The 14,358-nt window shown below is 43.0% G+C and overlaps 1 protein-coding gene across 2 annotated transcripts in view; it reads left to right on the top strand.

Annotated features, from left to right (window-relative positions):
* Positions 1-1,187: 1,187 nt before the first annotated feature.
* Positions 1,188-14,358, top strand: part of HS3ST5 (heparan sulfate-glucosamine 3-sulfotransferase 5) — a 133,313-nt gene continuing 120,142 nt past the window's right edge. The window contains exon 1 of one of the 2 annotated variants that reach the window (XM_035109117.2): positions 1,188-1,672. The gene's annotated coding sequence lies outside the window, so the exon portion shown is untranslated. Of the gene's footprint in view, positions 1,760-14,358 lie in introns of both variants that reach the window. The other variant, XM_035109115.2, reaches the window with a different exon arrangement.

The following is a 14,358-nucleotide window of genomic DNA, read 5'->3' as shown; positions in this document are numbered from 1 at the left end:
CATGTGGAGCGGGGTCAGTGAGGGGAGCGGCCTGGGGAGGAGGCATGGCCCAGGAGAGTCCCAACAGCCAGACAGAGATGTCTAGAAAGCCATGTTTGTACCTCTGGGCTTTGAGGTTCTCCACCTGTGATGTAAACCAATGCAAGTCTTGCCACAGAGGAATGTGAAACAATTCTTTCAGAAGTCAGGTCAGTTCTCTCTTTGTGTGTGGGTGTGGGTGTGTGTCAGAGTGGGTACCTTCCAACCACTTGAACGGACTGGTCCTTTTGCCATGTGAACTGCTAACAACCCCAGTCACTGTCTGGCGTGCAAGCCTGATGGAATGGAATGGATTGTGCTGAGTCAGGACATCCTAGCCTCGCACAACTCTTCATTGCTATGTGGGGGGGGGGGAGGACGACGACTCCAAAGCACAACTGACTCCGCTATCCAATCTACGAGAGGCTTGGCATCTGCTCTAATTCGCTTCCCTCTTCCCCTCCCCCCTCGCCCAGCAAAGCAAAAACTGACAGCGAAGCCGACGAAATTCTCGTCTACGCGCTTCGACGCTGCGAGTTTTCGGCGGCGCCCGGCTACCCATTCTGGCCGGGACGAAGGTCGGCAGGGGAGCCAGGCTTCTCCCGCCGGGCCCTCTCCGCAAGCCGCGCGTCTGCTGCCGGGCCGTCCTTTGGCAGCACCTGCGCCGCTCCCGGCGGGCGGCTCGCGGCTGGCAGCCCCGCGGGAGTGGGCGGAGGGCAGCCTCGCTCGCTTGGCGGGAACAGGGGAGACGAGGCTGTCTGCTGCCGGCTCCCTCCGAGACTGGGGAAGGACAAGAGGCGAAGAAGCTGGGGCGACGGCGGCAGCTGCTGCCGTGACTCGACCCTAGGCAGCGGGGAGCCGAGAGAGGAGCTGCTGCGTGCAAACATCGCCACAGGGACAGCAGAGGAGGTGGCTCCGGTTTATGTGACGGAGAGACCGAGGAACAATACAGAGAGAGAGAGAGAGAGAGAGAGAGCCGTAAGGCAACGGGCGATGCTGGCGGCTGTTTCCCGAAGACGGAGGGAGGGCCAATTCGCCGCCAGGAACTCGAGAGAGTTTGTACGCCGCCTCGGGAAGTGAGGGCAAGAATGTGCTTCAGCCCCACCTTCGCCGCCGCCTTGCGCTCTCCCCGCCGCTTGCGCTGCTCCCAAGTGAAGCTGACTGGGAGTGAAGGGACGCTGGTTGCTGCTGCTGCTGGTCGCGCTGTGCTTGCGCCGCGGGAGCGAGCTCCGCTGCTGCTGCTGCTGCTCCGGCTGCCGCACCTGGCCTGGCCCGCTGGGGGATGTGCAGCAAACGCCGCCTCCTGAACTCCACTACTTCTCCCGCGCGCTCTACGGCTCCGGCTGCTCCCCGCGGTCTCTCTCTCTCTTCCTGTGCCTCCGTCTCCCAGCAGGCGCTGCCCGGTTTGGCGGGGAAGACGCCAAGGAGACTTCTTGCTGGCGAAGGATAAGCGCCAAGCGGTGCCATAACCGGAGATAGGAAGGAGGAGAAGCGAATCCAGAAGAGGAGGCGGGGGGAACGGGCAGGCGGAGAGCAGGAGTGGAGCGGGCATCTCCCTCTCCCTCCCTCCCTCCCTCGCTCCCTGCCCTCCGTCAGCAGGACTTTGGACTGCTGGGCAGGAGCTGCCTTGCCATCGCGGAGGAGAGCCCTGCGCGTGAGTATGGAGCTCAGCGAAGGGGCTTGGGGATTGTGCCGCCTTCTGGCGCGGATCGGGCACTTTGGGGTTCTCCCCGGCTCGAAGGTTAGGGACACACTTTTTGGGTGGGCGTATGTGTGTGTGCGTGGGCACGCGCGCGCGCGTGTTTGGCTTGCAAAGGGGCGCCTCTCTGCTTCTCTTCCTGGTGCAGTTTTGCGAAGGCACACGCACACACTCCCTCTCCCTCTCTCTCTCTGCAGTGCATTGTTTGGGAGGCTGCTGGAGGCTGCCATCCTGCGTGTGCGCACTTACCTGGGAGTAAGTCCCATTGTGTTCCAATGTGGGGATGCTTCCGCTCTCTCGCTCCGCCGGGCAGCTCTGGGGGTTGCTGAGGGCGCTGTGGAAGGGGCGGGCGGGCTCTGTGTATTGTTGGGGCGATGATCTGTGGCAGAGATCGGTGGGGAACGGGCTTGGCAGCCACTTAGGAGGGTAGGGCTTGGTGTGCGCCCTGCCCCAGAGACTTGGCTCTGACGGAGAAGCAGAGATGTCATTGCCAGGCAGGGCTATGGCAGCGAGAGAGTCAGCCTTCCTTACCTGGGGAAGGTGAGGTTTGTCCAAGTACAAGCTATTAAGCTCCCACTTTGGGAAAGGCAGTACCACCTCCTGCCATCCGAGTGCATTCCTCCTCGGATCTCCTCCTGTTCTGAGTTCTCGCTCTCCTGTGGGCATTTCTGCACTTGGACCAAAGGAAGCATCGGGTATGAAAACTCATCAACTCCTTCCCTCCCCCTCTTCCTCCCATCCCATCTCTTTTCATCGTGTGCTTTAATAGCTGGCCGTAATTGTGAAATATGGATCCCTTAAGGGAAGTCTTAATATTTGCAAAATGTTTTATATCAAATTAGTGTCTGGCTTCATTTAACCAGGGATATTTTTATATATATTTTTGTTCCTTTGCATTGTAACTTCTTCAAGATTTATGATAGTTCTGGCTTGACAAATGTCAAGAGGCATTTGGCTAGATGGGGGAAGCACTGGGGAGCGTCCCCCCACCCCAATTTCTTTTACACTGCTTGGCATGATTTGTGTGAAACATATAAAGCCGGTAATTGCTGGAGACTTTTTAATGGATTTTGCTAAGCGATTTCAATATTTCTCTTTAATTCTAGTGGCAAGTGCTTTGACAATAATGTCCTTTTGAGTTTCACTTGAAAAGCTTATTCTTTCTGTTGTGGAATTGAGCAGTGTAAAGCATATGGATTTCATTGGGTAAAAGCACTGGGGCCATGTTAAATGCTTTCTAAGGAGAAAAGACAGAATGGGCTGGAAAGTAGTCTGATACAAGGTATCAGTGCAAGTTTCAAAATCACGGTAAATGTAGAAAATTAAAGCACTTTGAGTTGTCGTGGCCACAATATAGAAACAACTTTCCTAAACGTATGCAAAGGGATACTATTCTGGACTAAGCAGTTAATGGATTGGAGGCAATGTACCTTGTATTTATCCTGCAAATTTCTTTTATTTGTCAAATATGGGGAAAGTGAAACGATTTTCATTGTACTGTACGCTCTTTTTGTGTGTGTCTGCATAAGCAACTTCAGAGTTCAGATACCCAAGACAGCCTTTGGATGTATAAAATTGTTCCTAACTGGAGGCCTTACCCGCTGTTCCTAGTCTGCCCAGAATAGCTTGGGGGGGGGGGGAGGCAACACAGAACTATTGATCACTTAAATCAGCTTGTCAGCTGTTAACACTTCTGCTTCAGATAAGGCAGGATATCACCTGTACTTCATGATATGTTTTCCCAATTTAACTTCATTGCAAAGTATTAATAATCGCTTGATGATTTTGTAGACAACTGTGAGAAACATTTTAGTAATGCAAGACACTAGACTCCAAAAAAGGATTATAGAGACTATTCTTCTGTTTTATTTTCTAATGGTCTTCCTTGTTAATAGGCCAAGTGAGATAGCATTCTCTGTGTGTGAAGCTTCAAAGTACTTAGTGCAGCAGTCTTGAAGAGTTGACATCTAGTTGTTTGGAACAACATATCATATATGTGTGCATCAGAAATTTCAGTTTATAACTGTTGTTTTACCCAAAAAGAAATAAAATATGGAAGTGGGTGATTTCAGCAAACTTTAACTGTATAAGAAGGAAAATAATTTCCCCAATGCCATACTGAAATATCTTATAGCTAAGAATTTTTCTTTGGGCTATCACCCTAAAGCTGCTTCTTTCCATAAGATGAGTACAGTATATGGTAACAATTTATAAATGCGCCACAGTAAAGGATTCAAATAGCACTTGGCCAATAGAGTGGCCAATGATTTGAAATATATCTTTCTTGAGAGAATTTTTCAGAAAGCGTTTCAAAGGCTAGATGGTGTGTGAAAATATTTGAACATTCTTATGATGTCATTCTAAGCATGCTAATACATTATAAGACTACTTTTGTATGGACGTATTATAGTGACATGTCTTGGTACAGTCCATCGTTTAAGGATCTGAGTGTTAAATGCTTTGGCTTGGATCCACAAGAGTTACTGTGAGGCAAGCTCAACAAATGCAGTAGGACTTCTGAGAAACCTACATTTGAGCATCACCTCTTTTTACAAAAACACCAAGATTTTTTGAAAGTAGCTTGCAATGCAACAGTAACACAAGTACAACAACATTTGGGGGGGGGGGACACCAGGGCACATAGAAGTGCATGAAGTCCTCTTGGGATATTAATTGGATGCTGGAATCATTGAAAGTAGTGCTGTCAGGGCAAAACCACTGCATAGACCATGACATTTTATGAATTGAATATGGCATTCAAAAGAAAGGTTACAATATTATTTGAAGAGTAGAATAATATCTGAACACGTCTGAACATGTTGTTGGGGGGGAGGGGGAATAGAAGAAGGAAATAGCATTAAAACATGGACTTCCAAAACATTATTCAGCAGAATACTGCTTTGGTAGGGTGTATGTTTGTGTAGGCACATAAATGTGTGTGTATGCACAGTATTGCATCTTTGATTGTTTATGCCACATCACATAGTGTTTTAAACACAACAAATGTTTAATAGTGCACCATTTTTTTATTTATCTTCTTACATTTATATCTTGCCTTTCTTCCACAATGGAATCCTGGGTGGTATGCATGTGTTTCTGAAGTGGTCGCCTTTCAGGTACTGACTACACCCAGATCTGCTGGGTTTCAGCAAGGTGATGGCCTCACGTGCCCTCAGGACATAATAATAAAACACTGTTGTGTCTCAGAGAAAAGTTTCGGGTTGTTGAGATTTTTTAAAAGTATGCACCAGAAAATCTGGATATATCTGTGAACAAGGATTGGAATTGACTATGCATACAGAAGGCTCCCCAGGAAATTTAACTAAAGAGGGCCATGGGTTACCATTTCATTCCCCCCCCCCCATTTGCTACTTGGAGAACATACCAGAATAGAAAACCCATGTGAGCAGGGTTTTTGCATTGGTGTCTAAGACAAGGGCCTTTTCAGCAAAATCCACGTGGAGTTTCCATTCTTATGTAACACTTACCATATGTCTTCCTTTGTGACAATAATTTCAAGTTAATCCTGAAGAGATAAAATTGTTGCGGGAAAGACACCTACCAGTGAAATTGTTTATACAATGTTCTCAAAGCCTCTGGGTCATCAGGATAATTATCAAGTACAAACCGGTACCAGTGTAGCATGGTGTAAACTTTAATGGATCAAATAAAGTACAGGGTGTTGTTATTGTTTTATAAAAGTAGGTTAATTGGAGGAAGAAAAGGTTGACACAACCAAGCTGTTTGACCCAGGGGGGATATCAGATATTTGAGTTTGTATTACTTGGGTAAATACATGAAACTGTAAATAAAGAAATAAATCCCTTAATTTCTGTAGTAGACATTGTTCTTTGACTGTGAATTGTATGTGCTGTAGGCTGTTTTGCTAGTGGGAAATGATCTAGGTTTTTATTTGGTGGGGATTAGATTAAGTATTTTCTCAGTTATTGTTTGAAAACAGAGATGATAAATCCATATTTTTCCTGGTAGAGAAGAAATATATCCATTCAAATTGCAGCAATAAAGTCTCGCAACTTAATGGCTGGAATAATCTTGAATAATTGTGTGCATTTGTTGTAGTCTCAAAGGACAGTCATAAATACAGTGGTTATACAGCATTTTAGTAGAGACTTTGGCAAGACATATAGCTGGGAATTACAATTTATCAAATCTGTGAAGGATCTGTAAATACAATGAAGTTTTTGGTACAAACCAAGGCCTTTAAGTGTTAGTTGCTATCTAAAATAAAGATGCTGTGTGCGCTTTTGCTTCTGAAAGAAATGCAGCACCGAAGTGTGATTAATAGTTGTAAGCTGTGCAGATGCAAGCAAAGATTGCAAGAATACATTGTTGCCCAGGGTAGGTTTTGCTATATATTCAGTGTGAGCAAATGTTGTTTGTGACTCCACATAGGATAGCCGTACACTGCCAATTGTCTCTGTACACTGCCACTTGTCTCTTTAATATTTTAAAGGAGCATTTATTGAGTATCATAGAAGACCATACAAATAATATTGTTAATGCATGCCCAGATAGTAACTTCCCATGGTTGTGGGTTTTATGCTTCTGCCCCAAACCAAAAATGTTATAAGTCAGGGGTGGCCAACTCCCAAGAGACTGCGATCTACTCACAGAGTTAAAAACTGGCAGTGATCTACCCCCTTTTGGGGGGTTCAGGTCAAGGTTGTTGAGCTTTTTTAAGGAAGGATGAAGGCTCATTTTTTAGGGGTTCAGGTCAAAGTTGTTTTTAGGGAGGAGGAAAGCCCCGTTTTTTGGGAGTGCAGGGCAAAAATGTTGAGCTTTTTTTAGGGGAGCCAAAGTTGTTTAGCTTTTTTGGGGGGAGCCAGTGATCTACCAGTGATCTACCACAGATGTCCAGTGATCTACCGGTAGATCACAATCTACCTGTTGGACGTGCCTGTTATAAGTGAATGAAGCAGCTTACTGTGTTCAAAATACAGTCTATTATGGTCACCCAGTGCCACCTTCTGCAGTGGGGAGTCCATGTGGAACCAGTGTGGGATGAAGTTGCAGAAGTATAAGTAAAGTTGTGATGGGGCGTTCTATGAATGCACATCTCTTCATAACTCACTCTTAGAATGGATGGTGGGGTTGCTTTTATTTTACTTTTTCATGTTTGCCACAAATTAGATTTTTTTTATTTGGGCTTGTGCTCTATAGAGGAACACTTGACTGTTTGGAACTTGACTGTAACAATTATTTTTGCATTGCACTTATAAAACAAAGAATTAGTCAAAGTAAAAGGAAACAAATTGAATGTTCCCACCCACTGAAAATACCTTTCTATTTAAGATAACTCCATTTGAATTAGCTTGTTTATTGGTATAATTAACACAAGAAGAATTAGCTCTTAAGGCATGCTTTCTAATTACAGTTTATACTTGTACCTACATTTTCATTAGAACTAGGATGGACTGAAATGTGGAAGACTGAAATCAGACAGCTGTTAAGCAACACTTTATTTTCACAGAGAGATAAATTGCATTGTCATGCAGATGTATTCCAAGACCTCAGCAGGCCTAATTCTATGCACAAATGTAGCACATATAATTACATTTTCTGAATGGAGTAAAGTTCCTATTATAAAGGAACTTAACTCCACAAGAAGGTTCATATTGTTAGGTTCATATTAAGTATAATTTGTATAGAAGTTTCAACTTTTTAAAATGTCAGAGACAGGCACAATAAACGCAACTAGTCTCCATACAGATCACAGAAAGTACTGATACAGCAGCACCATGCTGAAAAGCTCCCCCTCCCACTCTATAATAGATAATGTAAGATTTATCCCTGTTTGTACCTGTATTGATTAGATGAAATTATTGGGTTGTAGCCAATGCTCCACATGCATAGTATGACTGGCACAGCAGGACTTCCTTGAGGGAGCAGAGGGGCTGGAAGTAGGAAAGGAAGAGGACAGGGAAATTGGTTTTGCCACCAGTAGAGCCACAGCATTGGATACGGCCCATTGAGTGTGAATTATATTCAGAACTCACAGCTTTCTGGAATAGTCAAAGAATTCTGTGTTAACTGTAAGACAACTCTGGGATAGCTGCTTATTGGGGTTCCTACTTGGTGCCATCATGTGGTGAAAGGGAAAGGACTGAGTTGTATTCTATTGTCCATGGCTTGCGACTTTCTGGTCAAGTTTACTGCTGCAATCCAGACCTTGCCTTGGATGCCAATTTGCTGTGATGGGTGATTGCTAGGATGCAGATCTTTAGGACACACCTGAGGGAGAAGCTTCTACATCTGGTCTATACTAGGACATTAATAGGAGACCATTCCTCTCCCCCCCCCACACACACATTACTGTGGGTCTGAGATTCTGGCAACTCCCATCAACCTCCGACATTCAGGTTGTGGTAGTAGTATCAGCCAGGAATCAGGCAGCTTGTTGACTGGATCCCTGCCCTCTATCACACCTCACACTTTGAGCTGTGCAGAATTTAGTTGGGACCATTGGGAATCTACTTCAACTTACATGTAGTCATCTGCTCCTGTACCCAACTCCACACTGCTGGAACGCAGTTGTCCATATGAGACTGAAAAGGGGTTTAGTCACTTCTTTTGGTAATGTAGAGATTGTGATGGCATGCTTTATTAGGTTTATTGAAGAGAAACACAAGTGCTGATCTATTTGTGAAGGTAGTTGAATACTGAAACAACAAATGCAGTTCAGTTGACGTGTTCTTGAATGGTACGTCATTTTAATTAGCATACTCAGCTGTAACAAAAGGGCAAGGCACATAATTGTGAAGTGGAATATTGTTGTGCAATATCATTGGGCTATATCATTATCACTGTTACCTCCTCAGATCTATAGTAATCCTACACCTGGTTATGCAGAATAGGCTACATACTCTTTCCATGGGTTGCATAAAGCAGAGAAACTATTGTTTGGAAATGAAAGTCTTTTGGCGACATGTTCAGTGACAGCACAACAGCCTGCCTCATACTTTAGTGATTCCACGTACATCCTTACTGAGAAGTCCCTTTTCTTCAGTAGCTGGAAACAATCAGATTGGGCCTACAGTTGTATCTTTCCTTACTAATTCTTTAAACAGGAGTGCTGGAGCCCTCAACAATAATGCTAATGGAGCATAATTTAGGGGTGTTTTTTTGAATATATACATCGTACAGTGTGGAAGTTGAATAGTGTATATATGAAGGCTTAGGTTACTGTGACTCAGCTGTATAGAATGTGCCATCTCTTGGCAGTCCACTGAAGGTAGGACAGTCAAATTCCTGCCCCTTCCCCAGCCTGGTGCAAAAAGGATTTGGATTGCAGGTGAAAGTAGACATTTTACCAAAAGACCACCAACTGAAGAAGAAAAAAGTTTCTGAACATTAAATCCCTTCATTTAAAACATTAAGTGTTCAGCTAAACAAAAGCATTTTAGCAGCATGCCTGCAGGCAAAACTTTCAGATCTGACAAAACTAAGATTATAACAGAGGAGGGGTCATAAATGAAAATGCTCTATTAGCTCCTGCAGACCTTTATGCCTCTTCTATGGATGGCACGTACAACAGAGACTTCATCAGCAACCATTTGAGGTGCATCATTGTTATTTCCAGAGTAAAAATGGGAAATTTGGCTATCCAGTGAGTCTGTGGCCAAGACAGAATTTGACATTTGCAGCTCAGTGTTTTTGTTTGTTTGTCTGTATCCACCGGGACACACTGGCTTTCATGGGAGAATGCTCGCTGCTAATTAACACATATGAATTGATTTCATGTTCATACTGTTTACAAAGTAGATCTCTCTTACACTTTCTAGCAGTGGACATTTATATTACTTAAGAGAAATACCAAGGAGGACAGAGTTGTTATTTTTGCTGCTCCTTCTGCAGCAAAAGAATTGCAAACCCAAAAAGGAGTTTGCTTCTGGTGTCATCCTTCCCAAAGATTCTTCTTTTCCCCACTTATTGAGTGAGTTACAGCTGAAAGTGCTCCCACATTAGCTGAGCTGAGAGAACACCAGGTGCAGGTCTGCAAGACTGTCAAGATCAGGGCAGATTTGTAAAGGGACAAGACTGAGCATAATCACAACACCTTATCTCTGCATCTGTTTCTGATGGTTACAGATGCAGATGCAAGTTGGCAAAAAAAAATTGAAACAAATTTTGCTTTATTCTTGGCAAATAAAGAAACTGTATCAAAATTTCCTATTACTGAATTCCTAATTTGCAGTTTTTGACTGTAAAAGTGGTGTAAATTAAGCAGTAGGCTCTGAACCTCAACAAGAGTAACTACCTTAGAGTACAACCCAACAGCTTTAATACTGGTAATTGCAGGCAACCTTAAAGGGGCCCCTGACCATCAGGTCCAGTCGTGTCTGACTCTGGGGTTGCAGCGCTCATCTCGCTCTATAGGCCGAGGGAGCCGGCGTTTGTCCGCAGACAGCTTCCGGGTCATGTGGCCAGCATGACAAAGCTGCTTCTGGCAAACCAGAGCAGCACACGGAAACCCTTAAGCATTATCTTTGTGAATAATACAGCAACTCAGTTTAGCTCTAGAAAAAGCTAGTGTGCTAAAAAATATATCAAGCAGTGTACCAGTGTACAGTAATTGATTCCACCTCCTTCATATCACTGTAGTTTTCTTTTTCTTTTGAAGTAATAGTGGAAGATAAGCACAATACTTTATTTTAATTTTTTTGCCCCCTGAGGCTGTGATCTTAAGCACACCATTTGGAAGCAAATTTGGTTGATATGGTAGAACATCCTTCATAGGAAATGCATTGAGGATTAAGGTACAAAGAGACAAACTGAGAGAAAATTGAACTACTTTAAGTGAAAACAGTCTTGAGCAAATAGTCCCATTAACATTGATCTGAAATTTACTGAGCAATTATAATTTTAGGACACATACAAAAGGGTTTGCCATTCATCCTGCTCTGCAGGAAAGAAAGCGCCTCCATCCAAATGTCACTTTGATCCTCACTGAACCAAGGGTACATCCCTGGGTGAATTAACTGTTCACTAATCAGGCAGGGTAGTTCTGACAGGAGGTATCTGTTCTTTATGCAGCAACCTATTTGAAAAGTTATGGCTGAGTGGTGCTTATCTGTCCTTTATATTTAGTGTGCATGTTACTTGATCTTGGGAAGGAGACCTCTGCTGTGTTTAACATTAATAAAAATGGTAGCTAGTAAAAATCTTAATTCATCTATTTTGACTGCATTTTCTATTTGCCATCTTAGTCAGCTCAAATACATCCTAGTTCAGTATATATGATTTGTTTATTATATTTATGGTCTTTCCTTCCTCCAGTCAACTCAGGGTTTCATACATGGCTCTTCTCAGCCAACTAACAACCCCCATTTCATTATCACAACAACCCCATGTGGTTGGCCAGAGAGAGAAATAGTGGCTGGCCCAAGCTCCATCCAGCAAGCCTTGTGGCTGGGGACGTATTTGATCCCAGATCTCCCTGACAATAGTTTGACACATTCAACAAACCAGTTTGGTAAAATACCATCCTTTCCAATCTGTCTATAAGAGGATCAAGAATTACAAAACATTTCTGCAAAGGTGCCTTTAAAAATCCCAATTTAACGGAATGGTTTGTAGCAGCCTAGAATAAACTGTCACCAGGTACATCATTCTGGTACTCTCTTAAGACAAACAGGCAACTCTCCCATTTCTGTTAGCTTGTTTCAGTAATCAGACACATACTATAGGTTAAAAACAACACCCCACCAAAAACAGGTTTTTTACCAGTTTTATAAAGCACTGTGAGGAAAAGATTTTTCTATAGTTAAATTATAACAAGAAAAAGAGGCCTTTGCTCCCAAATGCATCTACATAATTGTGAGGTACTCTATTCTCATGTCCCTCAAGAGTGTTAAATATGACTATTTGCTGGCATTCATCTTTAAAAATAAAAAAAAGAGTTGAAACCACTTTCCTCTTTTTTAGGACTGAGTGTGAAAGAAAACAATTTTGCATTATTTTGATGTATTCTTGGAGAATGTATGCTTGTTTCATTAGGATAATAAGTGAAAAGGGGTAGCTTCATAGCGCCTGGAAGCGAAACCATTGATAAATTTTGTGGCAACTGTGGAGGAAATGAAGACAGCCAATGCAAAGCAAAACAAAACCCTGAAGGAAGTGACTATATATATTTAGAATTACTTTACAATCTGATTTCAAATTATTCAGAATTGCACTATCCTTAGATTAAGGGGTTGGTTGAGTGGAGGAACAACTAGAGATGTTTAAAGTTATTGCTATAGACCAGCCCAGAGCAGGATTTATTCATAATGATCACAGAGAACAGATGGCTAATGGGTTTCAATCCATGCCCGAAAGCAGTGGGGTATTTTCTATGCTTAGTCCCAATACCATGGCTGGATGCCCAACACAATATGTGGTGTTGAAAAAGAGATCTGCAGGTGAGGACAAGGTCGAGTTACACAGAACGATACAGAAGGCTGTAAGGGGAAGATAGACAAGTCAGAGCAGTCAGCATCAGACTGAATTCAGGAAACGGGGGTGTGGAAGTCACAGAAAAGAACCAAGTGGAGCATAAGAAGCTGTGGCAACACAATGAAAAGCTACGTCAGTTACAAGATAAAGCAGCAGGAGCAGCAGTAACAACAAAATATGTAAGTGAAACAGCTGTGCCAGCAGGCATTATACAAAGGGAGAAGGAAGGAGGGATGCACAAAGCTTAGGAATGCATGCAGGTGCAAAAATAAATTCTGCCTTATCCTTCTCATATCAGGAGGAAAGATACCGTACTTGGGAGTGAATGTGCAGCTGCCATTGTTTGGCTCACTAAATATGCTTTTGCTCGCCTTACAGATTGCTTGGGAAAGAAATCATTCTAGGACCCCAAAGTAGGAGTACCGGTAGTCATTTAATTGTGTGACAGCTATTAACATGCATTTTGGTTGTGTAAATTGCAGCCAAGAAAAAGCCTAAACTGTGCCTTGGGGCTGTGCAGCCTGAGAAGGGGCAGTTAAACTTTTTCTCTCCCTGAAACAATTATGTCAAAAACCTCCTTGTTGGTCTTTGCAGTTAGTTCCTATTGGCACTGGTTTGGTCCTTAAAAAACCCTGTTTTTTTCTACTTGCATTAATTCATATATACAGCATACAATTCAGGAGTTAAATTCTGGGAATGAGGGCGTGGGGAGGCTCTCCTGAATAAATTTGTTGGTCAGTGGCATAATCTTGGGATACCGTAGATACTTGTGCAAGAAATGTACTGTTCTTGCTGCTCTGCTTCAGCAGGGAAGCCTTGAGTGGCTGTAGCGAACCTCAACCAGAAACCTAGACTAAACCTGTTTTAAACTAAAACTGCATTCTTTCAGTTTGAGTTACAGGTAGGTAGCCGTGTTGGTCTGGATCGAAGTAAAATAAAAAAAATTCCTTCAGTAGCACCTTAAAGACCAACTAAGTTTTTATTTTGGTATGAGCTTTCGTGTGCATGCACACTTCTTCAGATCTGAAGAAGTGTGCATGCACACGAAAGCTCATACCAAAATAAAAACTTAGTTGGTCTTTAAGGTGCTACTGAAGGAATTTTTTCAGTTTGAGCTCACTGTAGGTTTACTTTCAGTTTTAAATGCAGCTTATGAACTTATTTCTCCTCATAATGCCAGACCTGGGGTCATTAAATGAAGCTGAAAGGTGGGAGCAATAGACAAAGGAAGTAATTATTCACACAGCACATAGAATTTTCTGCTAGAAGATATTGTGATGGCCACCAACATTGGTGCTTAAAAAAAAAGGAAATTGGACAAGTTCATGGATCATGATTTCTGCATTAACTTCCACATCAGAGGCAGCTTGCCTCTGAACACCAGTTGCTGGGAAAGGCTAGAGCCATTTGTGCTTGTGTTCTGCTTGTGGTCTTCCCATAGGCATCTGGTCAGAGTGGAAATAATGCTGCTCTGATCTAGCATGTACGCTCTTATTTGTGAATGCATTATACTGAAGGTATAGATCAGGCATAGGCAAACTCAGCCCTCCAGATGTTTTGGGACTAAACTTCACATCATCCCTGACTACTGTTCCTGTTAGCTAGGGATGATGGGAGTTGTAGTCCCAAAACATCTGGAGGGCCGGGTTTGCCTATGCCTGGTATAGATAGTCTGCTGGCATAGATAAGTGTGTTAGGAATGATAAATAATAATGATAAATAACACCTATATATCAGGATAATACACCTCTATGCTGGAAATAAGATAAAGCCCATGCTCATTTTTAAATAAGCATGGACCAAATGCTCAGAGCGTTTCCAATTTTGCACTTGTGATCTAATAATCATATTCAGTTAATGTACAGAAAAACCTATATTCCAACTAATATTATTTTATTTCTTTATTTAAATCTGCTTACTGCCCAAGAGCCTAGGGTGGTTCATAACAGAAAAATATAAAAAGAGAATACAAAATACTTAATGAAACAACTTCCCACCCCCAATAATCCTCACCCCACAAACACATTTTTTAAAAGCCATAGAATGTTAGTCACCTGAACACCTGGGAGAAGAAAAACATTTTCACCTGGTGCCTAAATATATGTAATGAAGGCACCAGGTGAGCCTCCCTGGGGAGAGCATTCCACAAATGAGGAGCTACCACAGAAAAGGCCCATTCTGATGTT

Source organism: Zootoca vivipara, chromosome 3 (genome assembly GCF_963506605.1).
Source record: "Zootoca vivipara chromosome 3, rZooViv1.1, whole genome shotgun sequence".
Classification (NCBI taxonomy): Eukaryota; Metazoa; Chordata; class Lepidosauria; order Squamata; family Lacertidae; genus Zootoca; species Zootoca vivipara.
The sequence above is the reverse complement of the archived record's forward strand: the minus strand, read 5'-3'. Positions and strand labels throughout refer to the sequence as shown.